Below are 15,084 nucleotides of genomic sequence, written 5' to 3'. Positions count from 1 at the left end.
AACTTCTTACAATAAGTGTGTGTGTGTGTGTGTGTGTTTGAAATGGTCTCATTGCAGAGAAGTTTCTTTGATGAGGGATGTGAGCTGTACTTAGCTGTGACCAAAAAGATAAGTATTTAGAAAGTAGTTAGGAATTACACTGGTTGAGTAAGGAAATAGTAGTAGGTCCTCTTCTAACAAATACACCACAATCATCTTATTACTATCATTTCAACTATAAATTGTGCGAAAATGTGGAGCATAACTGGGTAATATCTTCTAAAATAAAAATTAGTATGACCCATATAAATTAATACACTCATTCAGTCATATAACTGGCATTTTCCAAAAGTGGATTCTTCAATATGTTAATGCTCCATCAAAAAAGTTATTTCCTTCTCATAAAATAACTACAGATTTTGATAATATTTTCAGCAAAAATACTGTAGTGAATGTGATGCCTTATAGATATTAACACTATCTTGGAACATAAAATATGGTTACCTTGGGATTTCTTCCCTCTTTTGGGAAAAAACTAGCGCTGGAACCCCAGTTGCTATATAGTGAAAAGGCCCATGAAATGTCCACAAATGAGTTTTCTATGGAAAAGTTCAGTAAATCATCAACTTCAACTATTGTTATACTCTAATTTTTCAACTTCAGCTACTTCACTAAAGCTTTAGACAGCATAAAGCATAAGCCATTTTAGTTATTCCTTGTCTGAATTTCAAAACTAAAGAAACCATAAGGAATAATCAATAATTATTAAATGTAACTATGTAGTTTGGAATGATTTGTTACTCAACAAGATGTAAGTAACAAACATGACTTTATTCCAATACTTGTAGCAATATTATATGCTGAAAACAAAACATAATGTAATAAAGTATGTTTTTCTAGTTTCCTTTTTACTGCTGTCATATATTTTCTGATATAAAGCACCTTGGAGTAGGAAAGGGTTTATTTGTGATTTTACAATTCCATGTTAAAGGTAGAAACTTTAAACAGCTAGATGGATCAGTTCAACAGTCAAAAGCAGAGAGAGAAATGAAAACATACGTGTTGGCTTCTTGGTTTAATTATTTTTAGTTAGCTTCTTCACAATTATACAGTTCACGATTCCATTCTTAGAGAATAGTGCTGCCCACAGTGAACATCAATTAATGTAATTAATTAATTAATCCAGTCTCCCACAGACTTTCCCACAGGTCAATCCAATATAAACAGTCCTTCATTGGGAGTGTTTTCCCAAGCGATTCTAAGTTGTGTCAACTTGATAATTAAAGCCAACCATCAATTTCCTGTAAATTGATCATTGGATGACAGGTTACAAGACCGTTGAACTTGAAAATTATCAATATCCATACCTTAGAGTTTGGTTGTGAGATATTATAATGATATTTGTTCTGTGGAATATTTGGTCATAATTAGAATGAGTAAAACTATTTCTTTTTGTAGTTAACATTGTAAGTTTATAAATTGATACCATTGGATAAAATTTGGAAAGGTAGCATATGATTTATGTTAAAATATATTGCATATCCATTACTGGAATATAGAAATGAGAGGATAAAGACACATTGCAAAGGTAGAGCACCTGTCTTTCATATACAGAGCCCTGAGCTTACTTTCTAGAATCAGGTACATTCACAAGGAAGGTAAAATTTCACCTGCTGTAATTAATACGTGTGTGTGTGTGTGTGTGTGTGTGTGTGTGTGTGTGTGTGTGTCCTGGAGTCTGATGTATAAATAAGGTAAGAATGGTATTTATATTCTAGTTAGTAGGAGTAACAAAGAAACTGTTGTGGAGACTCACATATACCATTTTCTGGTCTAAAGGTCCCATGGGTATTATTTTGTGTTTCTTACAGTAATCTTATTATGTGTAAATTACTGGCATGTTGAATTATAGACTCGAAATTAGAACAAGAGTATTTAGGAAGTGAAGTAGGAGCAAACTGTGCTTGACCACCACCTGTTTGCCCCTAGAGGGCCTAATTTTAATATGCTTAGTATGTTTCTGTTTTTGAAATGAAATACTTGCATTGTTTACTCTTTACAATGCAGCTTTCTTTATCCAAGTGCAATGCTAACATAATAATCAGATACGTTATTTTAACTTTGAAGTTCTGAGTAAAAATGTAGTTTGAAAGGAATATGATGTATGTAACTTAGTAGCTAAAGACAATTTTGAATTCAAGTTGCTCTTTTTTCTCTTTCCTTTTGTTTTTTGATTCATTCAAAAATTCATTGAATATCTAAGGTTACAAAGGCCTGAAAACATGGTCAATGAGATGAGGCCTACACACAAATAGCAGAAAGCAATAATTTTCTCTACATCTTAAGAGTGATGGAAAAATGCTTTAGGAAAACAAGAGATTGCTTCCAGCATGCATGGGACTGGGGGTCGGTGGGATGGATGGACAATCAGGAAAGTGATTGATATTAAAATGGAAATCTTTGGTCTGGGTTGATGATGGTACTCGGTATGAGCTGTATTTTTTCTCCTTTCCTCTTTCCCCATCTGTGTCCTTAATTTACCAGTAGTGCACAGGATTGTTCAATGTGATTTTTCTGTCCTTGCTTATATTTTTGCCTTAATGTTTTCTATAGAAGTAGAACCTTTCAGTGTTTTTAGGTGCTTTTTCCTGTTTCTCGGATGACTCTTGATCTTTTTATCTTAGTGATGATGCTTTTAAGTCTTTTTCATTTTGGCTTGATTTTTATGCATTTTTTGTATGAAGTGTCTCATACAAATTTACTGGAAATATTCTGAAGTTTCCTCATCAATAAAATTGTCCTCATCATCTTTGTCATATGGAAGCTTGTTACCACGACCAGGGGCAGATATCTTTCTAGACATATCTAAGAGTTTTAAATCCTCCTCATCTTCGTATAGACTCTGCATTTTCCTCTACAGGAGTTGTTCTCAAGCCATAGGTTATGACCCCTTTGGAAAACCTTTGTCTCAAAAATTATTTAAAATATAATTTGTAGCGGTAGCTAAATTATAGTTATGAAGTGGCAACAAAAAATAATTTTATGAGGGGGTTGAGGGATGGCTCATCAGTTAAGAGCATTGCCTACTCTTCTGAAGGTCCTGAGTTCAATTCCCAGCAACCACATGGTGGCTCACAACCATTCGTAATGAGGTCTGGTGCCTTCTTCTGGCCTTCAGGCATATATGCAGAAAGAATATTGTATACATAATAAATAAATAAATAAATAAATAAATATTAAAAAAATAATTTTATGATTGGAGGCCACTACAGTGTGGAAAATATGTATTAAAGGGCCGAAACATTAGAAAGGTTGAAAACCACTGCTCTACAGCTACTAGGTACTGTCCTGCTAATGTGTAAAGGCCCTGACCCACGTTGCAACCTTAAGACCACAGGTGGTATAATCTCAAAGCACCTAAGATAAAGTGGTGGTCGTACAAACATTTTAAAAATTGTCAGTGTTATTCTAATTGGACTACCTTCATCATTTATAACCTACAATCTGTTTTTGCCCTTGTCCCTACATTGACTGTTTGTAATGACAACTACTGCTCATTTTCATTATTATCTACCTTAAAGTGATAATCTTTGTGAGTCTTTAGCTTATAATCAACATTATTTCTGAGTCTTAAGAGGGTTCGTGTTCCGAGTCCATCCAAGTGTCTTACATGAGGTAGAGGCACAAACTTCTGTCTAAGAGAAGTCAGATGTAGAAAACTACCACTGCTTTTCAGAACCGAAATGCAGGACAGAATTATGGCAGCTAAGTTTCTGTTTCTATTGTATCCATGTCTGTATATAGTCTAATAAAAGGTAATCAAAGTTCTTCTCAGTACATTTTGAAAATTGAACAGAATGATTCAGTCCTTTTTGTATGAAGCTTGTTTTGTTACCTGTTTTATTTTTAAAGTTTATATTTATTTGTATATATATAATATTTATTTAATTTATTTTATATTATGGGTGTTTTCCTTGCATGTATGTCTGTGCACCATGTGTGTGCAGTGCCCATAGAGGTCAAAAAATGCCATCAGATCCCCTGTGGCCAGATTTATTGATGGTTATGAGTCTGTAGATACGAAGTACCGGGTAAAAGCTGGGATTCACATCTTCGTCCACTGCAAATACAGCCAGTGCTCCTACTGAATCATGTCTTCAGCTCCATTTTGCTCTTTTATTACAATTCCAAAAGTACATTTGACATTCAATTAGATGACTGAATGATAATTTATGATATGGATTCTTGGAAATTTCTTTACCATATGAGAGAAACTGGATCTTCCCAGCAGAGCCTCATCCAGACCGACAAAGAAATGTTGAGTCTGTATCAAGCACATGGTTCTAGTTAAATTCTAAGCAGAGAATATGGTTTAAAAACCATTTAAATCTTGGATTTTTTGAGTTCCACCTTAGTTTTTTTTTTTTTTCATTTTAGATCAGATATTTCTGGAAGAACTGGTATCAAATCTAGATCTTAGTTACAGCAATGAGTAGGGATAGCAAATAATATCTAATACAAAAAATAGCAGAGGAATAAATTCATCATCATGTGAGACAATTTAAAAACTGGTAGAGCCAAGGTTGGACATTTGCAATTCTGTTATTGCCCATATATATGCTGTATAAGTACAGTTAGACGTGAAACAAGAGAATATATGTACTCAGGAGAGTTTAGCAGCAAAATAGCAGCTAATGATGAGATTATCTCTCAGGACAGACACCCAGAAAGAAGACAGGCCCAAGGCTTTAACTTTGTTATTATATATTCATATTCTTTATAATGTGTTGGTTCTTTTTAATTTTTAATAGCACTTTTCTTAAACGGGTATGATTTAATTGCCATGAATGTTCAGGTAGTTCAGTCTATCATCTTCTGTCAATGTGATCTGTCTTATGTGTATAATACTGTGATTTGTCACTTGGCTATTATATTACCCATTAGTTTCCTTGAGCACATTCTTCTCTATACTAATGAGTCAATGTCAAGACATCCTGTGGTAAGATCTTGACATAGTTTTAACTGGAGGACTCCATTAAAAAATGAGTCAATGATGAGGGATTATCTTGCACTGAAGGAAAAAGAGTAGAAACATAATGAACCCGGGCTCTGACATATCATCTATCTTGCGTGGAGACACACAATGGTTGTTGGAGAACATTGGAAATATGCCAGGAGTCACTGTGGCAGGATGGTGGCCAGGTTGATGATGATACATTATCATTTTACTTTTGGAAACTCCGGTGAGGCTCACTATAGAGTCTGGCAATAGCAATTACAATTACTGTACTTCATTTTATTCACTTGGGCAAAATAATGTCATTCCACTTAAAACATACAAAATTACAAACTAATAATAAAGCCCTCTTAATGGCCCTTAAAGTGAGGAGTTAACCTTGATGATAAAGTGATGTAAGGTTTAATAAACCTTGTTTCTGGCCAAGTCCCAGGGAGAATGAATTCCCTATGACTCAGCTCTATGGAGTCACTGATAACTGACTCTTGCTTGGCATTGAATTTTCAGGACAAACAAGATACTGGTTCAACTATAGGTCCTATAGAAGCTCTCTATGCCACCATTACAATGTGTGTTCAATTTTGTTTTCAACTATTAGACAGTATATTTGATTATGCCCTTCTACCAAGGGTTACCTCACTTGTAGATATGAATGCAACATAGTTAAATGACCCAGTTCCTTGATAGACTATGGGACACTTAAGGCAAAAATAGTGCTTTTATTAACCCTTAACTAAAGAGGGTGTAACATTTACAGATTTAAGAAATTCCATGTGAAACACAGCTAAATATCTAAAAGAATACCAAACTGGACCACTGGCCATATAATTGGTGGCCTGCTGCTATCTTTTGAATGCTGTGGCCTCTGAAAATCTGTCTGTTGAAATCAGTACTCCTTGGTGGTGAAGCCTTGGAAGTTGAATATTTTTATGGGGTCGGGGTCTTCCTATACCCATTCCCTTGCAAAGAAGTTCAAAGTAAGCTTATTGACCCCGTTCACTGGGTTAAGATACATGGATAACACACTCTTTATCAAGAAGGAAATAAGACTGCTCTACTGTACAATGAATCTGCTGTTGTTTTGAAAGTTGTTCAGCTTCAGAACTCAAAAACATACTATATATTTTAACAATAGATTACTTAATGTTGTGATGTTATTCAAGTGAGAATGGACCTAGCTTGAGTGGAGACTAATTTACACAGCAACTGCCTTTGCGGAAGAGAAATGAGAGCAAAGACACAGAAATGAGCAAATAACTTACTATAGCCACCATGGTCAGAAACCACTCTCTGCTCAGACTCAGAGGCCATAGCCAATTCATGTGCAGATCACTTCACTGTCTAACTCACAGAGAAGGAATAGAAAAAGAAATTAGGATTAACAGAGTTAGCCCTAGAAGGGTCTGGTCTAGTTTAAATACTTTTAAGTAGATTGCTATATCTATTAGGCAGAAAAATTTCACATATTTAAATAGATTTTGATATTTAATAATCAAAGAGAATACTATATCTCAAAAAATACTAAGCAATAAACAAAATAGGAAAAAGTGTTAAAAACTTCTTAGAATCAGTATTGATTTTCAAATAACTAAAAGTATTGACATACAAGTTAGAAGCTATCAGACTTTACTAACATACAAAGAGTGCTTCAGCATTGTGCTACCCGAGTGCTTGAGTAATCAGATGTTCCTCCTGTGTTAGATTTGATTACAGGTTTTAGGCCCTCTGCTTAACAAGCTTAGTTGTAAATATTAGCTAACTATGTTTCAGAGCTAGAAAAATACCAAAGTATTACAGATGTTTTACAGCGAGTTTGATTTCATTTTATCTTACGAGCCAGAAGTCACAAGATACTGAAAATACAAACAGTAGCAAAAAGGAACAGTTGGCTTACTATATACAATACCGTAGGAAAAGGGGACCTGTTTAGTGCTTACCAGTTCCTAGATATAATTCTGAACTCTGAGAAAATAAAACTGCTAAGGCACCAGTTTTTCTGTCTGTGAATTAATAGTCTTTGGAAGGAAGAATGAAAAGGAGACTAGAACCCATACTAGAGAACACCTGATAGCATGTCAGATGCCAAGTACAAAGAAGACCAAGTGAACAGCTTCGGTTGAGTTGCCAGTGAGTATGTTTTTCCAGAAACAAAACTTATTCTATATGCCTTGCTGCATCTTTGTGCTTTCTCTCCTCTTTATTTCTTGTTCCCCTACCCCACAAGGAAGATGGGGTATCAAAATAGAGTAGCTGGTCCGTGAATCATCACAAATCATAACTAAGATAATTTATTACAGTATTACATACTCGTGTTATAATCTATTCTACCAGAAAAGATTAGCATGTGTTTGATATTGACTGAATCCTATCTTGGTGTTTCTAAGTTACAAACATAATAAAGAATAAAAGGGATGAAATGTTTATGCAAAAATTTGCCTGTCATCAGTTATTCCATCATATTGGGTTTGGAATTATAGATCAATGAATACACCAGAGAAGTAAGTATAATGAGCCATCTTGTGAAAACCTTAGTGCCCAGTGCATCAGCTTCATACTTAATCATTGAACTGCTCCTTTTTCAATTTCTTTCTTTCTTTTTTTGTTTCTTTCTTTGTTTCTTTCTTTCTTTCCTTCTTTCTTTTCTTTGTTTGTTTGTTTGTTTGTTTGTTTCTTTCTTTCTTTCTTTCAAAGAACAAACTATCTTTATTCATTATACATGCTAATCCAAGTTACTACTCCCTTACCTCTTCCCATTCCCTCCACATACCCTCCCACCCCAGCCCTATGCAATCCTCAGAGAAGGTAAGGCACATTGCTTTGCGGAAGGTCCAAGGCCTGTCCAACCATATCTAGTTTGAGCAAGGTATCATCCAAAGAGAATAGTATCCCAAAAAACAGGTACATGGAGTAGGGATAAATCCTGGTGCCACTGATAGTGGCCCCTCAGTTTGCCCCAGCCATTAAACTGTCAACCACATTCAGAGAGACTAGTTTGGTCCTATGCTAGTTCCTTCCCAGTCTGGTTGGAGTTGATGAGCTCTCATTAGCTTAGGTAGACTGTTTCAGTTGGTGACTCCGTCATGGTCTTGACCTCTTTGTTCATTTCTCATTCCACCTACTCTTGAAGTGGACATTGGAAGCTCAGTCCAGTGCCCCATTGTGGGTTTGTTTCCATCATTTGATGGTTGAAGGTTATATAGAGGTATTTAAGATATCTAATTCCATCCATTTGCTTGCAAAATTCAAGATGTCATTGTTTTTACTGCTGAGTAGTACTCTAATGTGTAAATGTGCTATTTTCCTTATCCATTCTTTGATTGAAGGGCATTTAGGTTGTTTCCAGGTTCTGGATATTACAAATAATGCTACTATGAATATAGTTGCAGAAATGCCTTTGTGGTATGATTGAGCATCTTTTGGGTATATGCCTAAGAGAAGAATTGCTGGATCCTGAAGTAGGTTCTTTTTCTTCTTCTTCTTCTTCTTCTTCTTCTTCCTCCTCCTCCTCCTCCTCCATCTCCTCCTCCTCCTCCACCTCCTCCTCCTCCTCCACCTCCTCCTCCTCCTCCACCTCCTCCTCCTCCACCTCCTCCTCCTCCTCCTTCTCTTCTTCCTCTTCCTCCTCCTCTTCCTCCTCCTCCTTCTTTTCTTTTTTCTTTTCCTTCTTTTTGACAGGGATTCTCTGTGTAGTCTTGACTGTCCTTGAATTCATTAGAGATTCACCTGCCTCTGCCTTCCAAGTACTGGGATTAAAGCTGTATACTACCACCCAGGTCAGGGCTGTTTATTTCTAAAGCATACTTTCCAAAGCATCACCTTGATTGTGATGACATTATTTCAAGGAAGGAAAAGGGAAATAAAAGTTAATTATGGTACTTGAAAGAAATATTGACATTAACAATGGTCTGGGGCAAAGTAGAAGTTTATATGGACCTTGACTAGGTTAAAATTTTAAGGAGATTTTTGTGGTTGAAATAAGACTGTGAAGCTGGGTGATGGTGATGCACGCCTTTATTCCAAGCACTTGGGAGGAAGAGGCAGATGGATCTCTTTGAGTTGGGGGTCAGCCTGATCTACAAAAGCTAGTTCCAAGGTAGGCTCCAAGGCTAAAGTAAAGCCCAGCCTCGAAAAACAACAATAACAACAACAAAAATCAACTGTGTATTAGGATTAGTCATGATACCCAGAGTAGTTTTGTTTAGTTTACCTAAAAATACCTGACTTGGAAATCAAAAATCTGTAAGAAAAAACTGCTGAGATAATATAAAAAAGAATAAATCATCATAGTGTAAGGATAGAAACTGTGCCAACAAAGATAAATAAATAAACCAATCAGTAAATGAGCAATTATGTGAGCAGACAATTCTCAAAAGTTTTACAGGTGGTCCGACAATGTTGGAAAGGAAAAAAAAAAGGTTCAATAGCTATTAGGACAATTTGTAGACTAAGTTATATTGAAACTCTATTTATTTCCAATCAATCATATTGGTACTTACCAAGAAACCAAACCTCAGCAAATGCTTCTGAAAATATAGGGGAGGAAGAACACTGCTGTTGAGAAAGTAAATTGGCATGAAAGTCAGAATGGAGTGTTGTTAGGTATCTCTTTCCTTCTTTAATCTTAGAAAAAGACTACAGCTTATAAGACTTGGATCCTCAAGAAGCCCCAAAACTCAGAAAACTGCAAGATTCACAACGTCACTCTCTGAATTTATAAAGGCTGGGTAGGAGTATGCACTCTTTCTCTGTTGGGAAATAACTGCAGCCTTGTCAGGGAGTTCTAGAGATGCAACTGTGAGTCATCACGTCGAAGTGCTGTCTTGGAGTCATCCTTGATTCTCAGTTATTCCAAATGATGCCATTTGTCCAATGCAATTGTTTCTTAAGTCCTTTAGTTTTTGCCTATTGAGAATAAATAAACATCCATCCTCCCTCCAGGACAGGATTAAAAGGAACACACTTGTAACACTCTATGGCAGATTACTCTTCTCAATAAAATTTTGGCAGTTAATGGTTGGGTGTTTAATTTCCTCAATGTTTTAGCCATGGGTAAACTGCACATTCATCTTTAAGAGGTCCCCTAACCAAATACATACAAGCAACCCTAATAAAACTGATGAGTCAAAAAAAGGAGGACTAGTTGGACAAAGGAGGGTAGCAGGAATAGGAAAGGAAAGAAAATAAATGGAAGTAATAGAGAGTGAGTATGATCACAATACATTATGTACATACATATATTTGATTATCAAAATGGTTTTAAATCTAAGAAATCAAATAAGAAAACTAAACTGAAAGTTGAATCATATGATTGAGATAAACTGAACGTGGGTACAGATATGAAGATATTTAAGTAAGCATACATCAGAGATACCCTCATTTGTGTGTGTCTGTGTTCTAATATGAAAAGTCACATCAATTTAACTTTTTCTTGTCTATGAAAATTAAATTTTGATTCACTTAAAGATAGAACTGTATTTTTCTGTACATTCTAGCCATCAAATAAAACTAAAGCTTTATTTTCAAGTTGGACTTTCCAAACATTTTTATACATAATTAAAAATAGGAAGCATGTTTGTGACTTCCTCTGCATCATCTGTTGTTCTTTCTTAGTCAAGGTATGGACTGTGCCTCCAATGCCATTCTCTCTCCAACACTCTTATGCTGAGCAACTATAAAGGCATTCTTCTGCCAGATTCATTCTGGACTCTTCACGGTATTAAAAATCAGAAAGAGGAAATCAATTTCAGATAACGGTTCTTAAAATCCATACACATCTAAAGTACCCAGAGGCATCTCCAAATTGAGCCCATCCTAAAAACCAAGATTTAGAGGCCAGGCTACACATTTGCACAACTCCCCAGGCATTAATGGGCTTCAGACTCTACTTTGAATACCATTAAACTTAAAGTATGTTAAATCTATTCCTTAATAACAACACATCCCAACTACATATATTTAAAATTCTGACTTCTAACCCATGTTCAAATTAGTTAAGACTTAAGAGATAGGAGCCTAATGTGAGAATCAAAATCAGTATTATGCAGCAGTGATTTCTTTTGTATTTTTCTTAGTTATATAAGAAGACATTGTGAGTAATAGATATAGTCATTAGAAGAGTGAAAGAATTTTCCAGACAATTTTCTCATGGAATGAAAAGGCATAAGAAAATGGGTAAAATTTGTTCATTTTGGGAAGCAGATCTTGAACCTAATACTTAGGTTGTTATACAATTCGTTGGATTAAGAACATTATAATTTTTGTTTTAATCACATTACTGTTTCATTTTGCACCATTGTAGCTCCCACATCAAAATTCCCAGCCACCATGGCTGGCAAGCGAAGTATAAATGAGAAGACTGGCAGAGATTTGTAGAGGTAGGAGAGGAGCATGTTAGCATTGTCATATCTATCCCTAGCACTTTTGATTTCATGCTGGCGTTGTTCAAATATTCCCCCAAGGTATTAAGTTAGCAATGAACCAGTTAAAAGAAAAATAATATTTTAAACCATCTCACTCCACTCAGGCCTAAATAATTTTTTCCCTTTTGGAAAAAGACATTTTAATATGTCACGTTTCAGTTCCAGCTCAATAAACAACCATTTATTTACAATTTTAAAGCAATCTTCAGCCTAGTCAGGTAAGAATTATTTCAAAAGAATAAAAACATTTTCATTTCCTGTCACTGCCAGAGAAGAAAGGAACATGAGTTATGAGTCTTGCTATGTTGTCTTAAGTTGATTACTATGGAATGATTAAAAAACTAGCTGTGCTGTCAGTACGGAGGACTACATTATAAGTGTAATAACAGCTTAGGGATACAATCCATCAATGCCGCACATGGAAGAAGAAAAAAAGTTGATCTATTTCTTTGGTCATCATTTTCAGCATATTAGATGACAAATAATTGTACATTCATCAATAACAATAGATTAAAGTTGAAATGATTTATTGCTATTACACTGCTGTTATGATGGAGCACTGGGTCAGTCAAGCATCAGCAGGGTCTGTATTTAATTTTCACGGGTCTCTTAGCAGAAATAATAGACAGAGAGTAAACCACCTGAAACAAGGTAGATCAAAGTTGTTGACAAGTGATTTGTAGGTTGGTTCTTCATGAGTGGCGGAAGAGAGGCGATAGGACCTCTTTGACGGGCTTGTTGAACCACTAAATCAAGTAGACCTCTCTGGCGCACAGGCTGACACCTTGCCTAGCAGGACGTGGAAATATCAAAGCTATGCAAGTATGACATTAGTTTAATATTACCTGAAAATAATGGAACACAAAACATGTTCCTGAGACCAAATCAGGCAGCTTCAACCATAAGTAAATCTATAGGCTACTAACAGGTCTCTGCCTTTCAGCAAGAAGGTAATTGCTCCTATACCAACCAACTGCCAGAAGATGGGTGAAATTGCTGGGGAAATATGTACTATATTCAATTCATTTTAATATGTTTTACTGTGTCCTTTGCTATAGCAAGGTGAGAACCATTTGTTTTAGATCTGATTGGATATTTCAATGTCAACTCATGAAGAATTTCAGTGTTAGATTGGCTACTTTGCCTCAAAGTAAGATCTTGGAATTTTCTCTTTGAGAATCACTTGCTATTCTTTAAAAAACACATGCTACAGAAGTCTGACCAGATGTGCAGCAAAAATCCTGGGATGAAGGTTAAACCTTGCATTTCCATACACCTTTCTGGATATCCCTGATGAAATACAAACTTTAAAAAACGATTCATTAAGCCCATATATTTCAAGGAACAAAATAGGAGTGCTGTCAATGAGTTGGAAGAGAGTCTACTAAGCTTGGGCTTACAGGATCTTCTAGATCAGTCAATATAGTTGGTAAGAATTCAACCATAGAAGTAAGCTCAGTATGCCTTACATTGCCCTGGTGGGGCTTTTCTCTTCATTATTAAGAAGTAATTAGCACTCTCAGGTGTATCATCATGTCATAACAGTGATTTACTGGAGATGTATTTTATTAGATTATGAAATAATCTTTTTGTGTGACACTTCATCAAAATGCATTATTTTATTGACTTGTATTTCCTGATTTCTATGGAATTTAATTATTATTTATGTTTAATTTTAGCACAATGATAACTATACTATTTATAATAACTGTAATGTAAACAAATAGCATTATTTATTAAGAAAATGTTTGGTGATCTATTTTGAAGAAACATATTTATTTTAATAGAATTTGCTGCTACTAAAATATGTATCACTTTTAAAATTCAAGGATGACTATCATTTTCCTTTAAAAGGTAATGGAAATTTTATCATTGTGAAAACTTGCCCTGTGTGGAGTGGGAACTTACCTAGAAGAACTTGCTTGGACTAGACCAAGCCAAAAGAAGTCTCAAATTGTTTCTCTTCATATTTAATCACAGAGAAATGACTGTGTCAGAGTTAATGAAAAGAGAGTGGTAAGCAGTACTATTTGATTTACTGCCGCTGAAGGAGAAGTCAGATAATAGTGTGACCAAAAACTCCACTGGAACACTGTTACCTCACAGACAGCTGTGGAAGTTGGAGAGAGTTATCTAGGAGGTGTTGAGGAGATGCCTCAGAGGTTGACTGAGAAATAGACAGTTTATGTAACAGGTGAGGTAAGAAAGAAAAGAAGAGAAGGAAGTCATTAAATCACTGCCCTGGGTAAATGATACTCAGTTTTGCTAGCAATTCCCTTAGCATTGTATAGACTACAGTCAGGCAGTTTGCCATACAGGGTGGAGAGTTCAGGAGTAAGACTCACCACCAACACACTGCATTTGATGGGTAATCCTCCAGCTTCCTCTGGGGATTTTTTTTTGAACACTTTGAAACTTCCTGGTCAAATAGGCTCCTTATTAACAGGCACTTAAGGTGGAAATCTGGGAAATACTGGAATTTTACGCAGAAGTGTAATCTGACTTCAGGTTGGGCAAAAAAAAATATATAGGCAAAATGCTAGCAATGTTTTCTTCTAAAGATTCTTGTGTCCTGCACAGTTTCAAGTCCAAGATTTATTCTCGCACTAAGAGAGAAGGAAATGGATACAGACTCCCACCCTTAACCAAGAAGCTCTTTGCAATTGACTTCGAATAGTAAAGGGGAAAACCCATTTTCTCCAGTGTCCTGGCAATATCAATCACAATCCAGTACAGGTGAACAGAAAACAAACTCCACACTTTGTGTGTATGTGTGAGTGTGTGTGATTGTGTGTCTGCATGTTTATGTATGTGTAAGTGTGTTTTCAAAAGAGAGAAAGGAACTGTAAAGTTTTTTGGTAAGAGAGGTGGAGATATCAGAGGATTTGGGGAACTGGAAACACATGGCCTAAATGCAGTGTATGAAAAACTTTAAAGAAGAAAATGTTTTAAAACTCTTCTCTCTAATCAGATCTTAATGGGTGCAAATGTGACATCAGAAATCCTGAGTGTAATTGTCTGTCTATGTCAATCTTCCCCTTATTATTTAACCCCTATCAAGTCATGGAAATTAAGATTCACAAGATTTTTTCTGCACATATTTGATTTCTGAATAGTTGACTGAAGTGAAAAGCAACACAGGGAGCAGTGTGATGGCTTAGTGTTTACAGGCATTAACTGATAGGTCTGAGCCCTGAGTTTTATCCCTGGAATGCACGCGTGATTGAAGAAAAGAATCCACTCCTACAAGCTGTCCTCTGACCTCCACATGCATGCACCATTTGTGCCTCCCCACACAAACAAACCAAGAGAAATAAGTGGGCTAAAACATTTTCAAGAAAAACTACCTGGGCTGGAGGAAAGATTGACGGGTAAGAGTGAGTACTGATCTTGTAAAGGAGTTTAGTTCCCAAGACCTAAACTGGGTTACATACAACTGCATTTATGTCCAGTTCAGGGAATTGAACAACCTCCAAGGCTTTGCGGGCACCTGCACTCATGCACGCACGCACACACACGCACACACACACACACACACCAAAAGTAAATATAATATAAATATTTTAAAACAAAATCAAAGAGGCAGATATACATCTACAATGCCTATAACTAGCAAGATCAACATCAATGGAGACATAGAGAAATAATTTGTTCAGATGAGAAATAAAG

At 35.8% G+C, this 15,084-nt stretch overlaps 1 pseudogene; it reads right to left on the bottom strand.

The window, feature by feature from the left end:
• Window positions 1-2,563: 2,563 nt before the first annotated feature.
• The window catches only part of LOC125394869 (nucleophosmin pseudogene), a 39,912-nt pseudogene continuing 27,391 nt past the window's right edge, over window positions 2,564-15,084 (bottom strand).

This window comes from Myodes glareolus, chromosome 21 (genome assembly GCF_982192425.1).
Source record: "Myodes glareolus chromosome 21, mMyoGla1.1, whole genome shotgun sequence".
NCBI lineage: Eukaryota > Metazoa > Chordata > Mammalia > Rodentia > Cricetidae > Myodes > Myodes glareolus.
The sequence above is the reverse complement of the archived record's forward strand: the minus strand, read 5'-3'. Positions and strand labels throughout refer to the sequence as shown.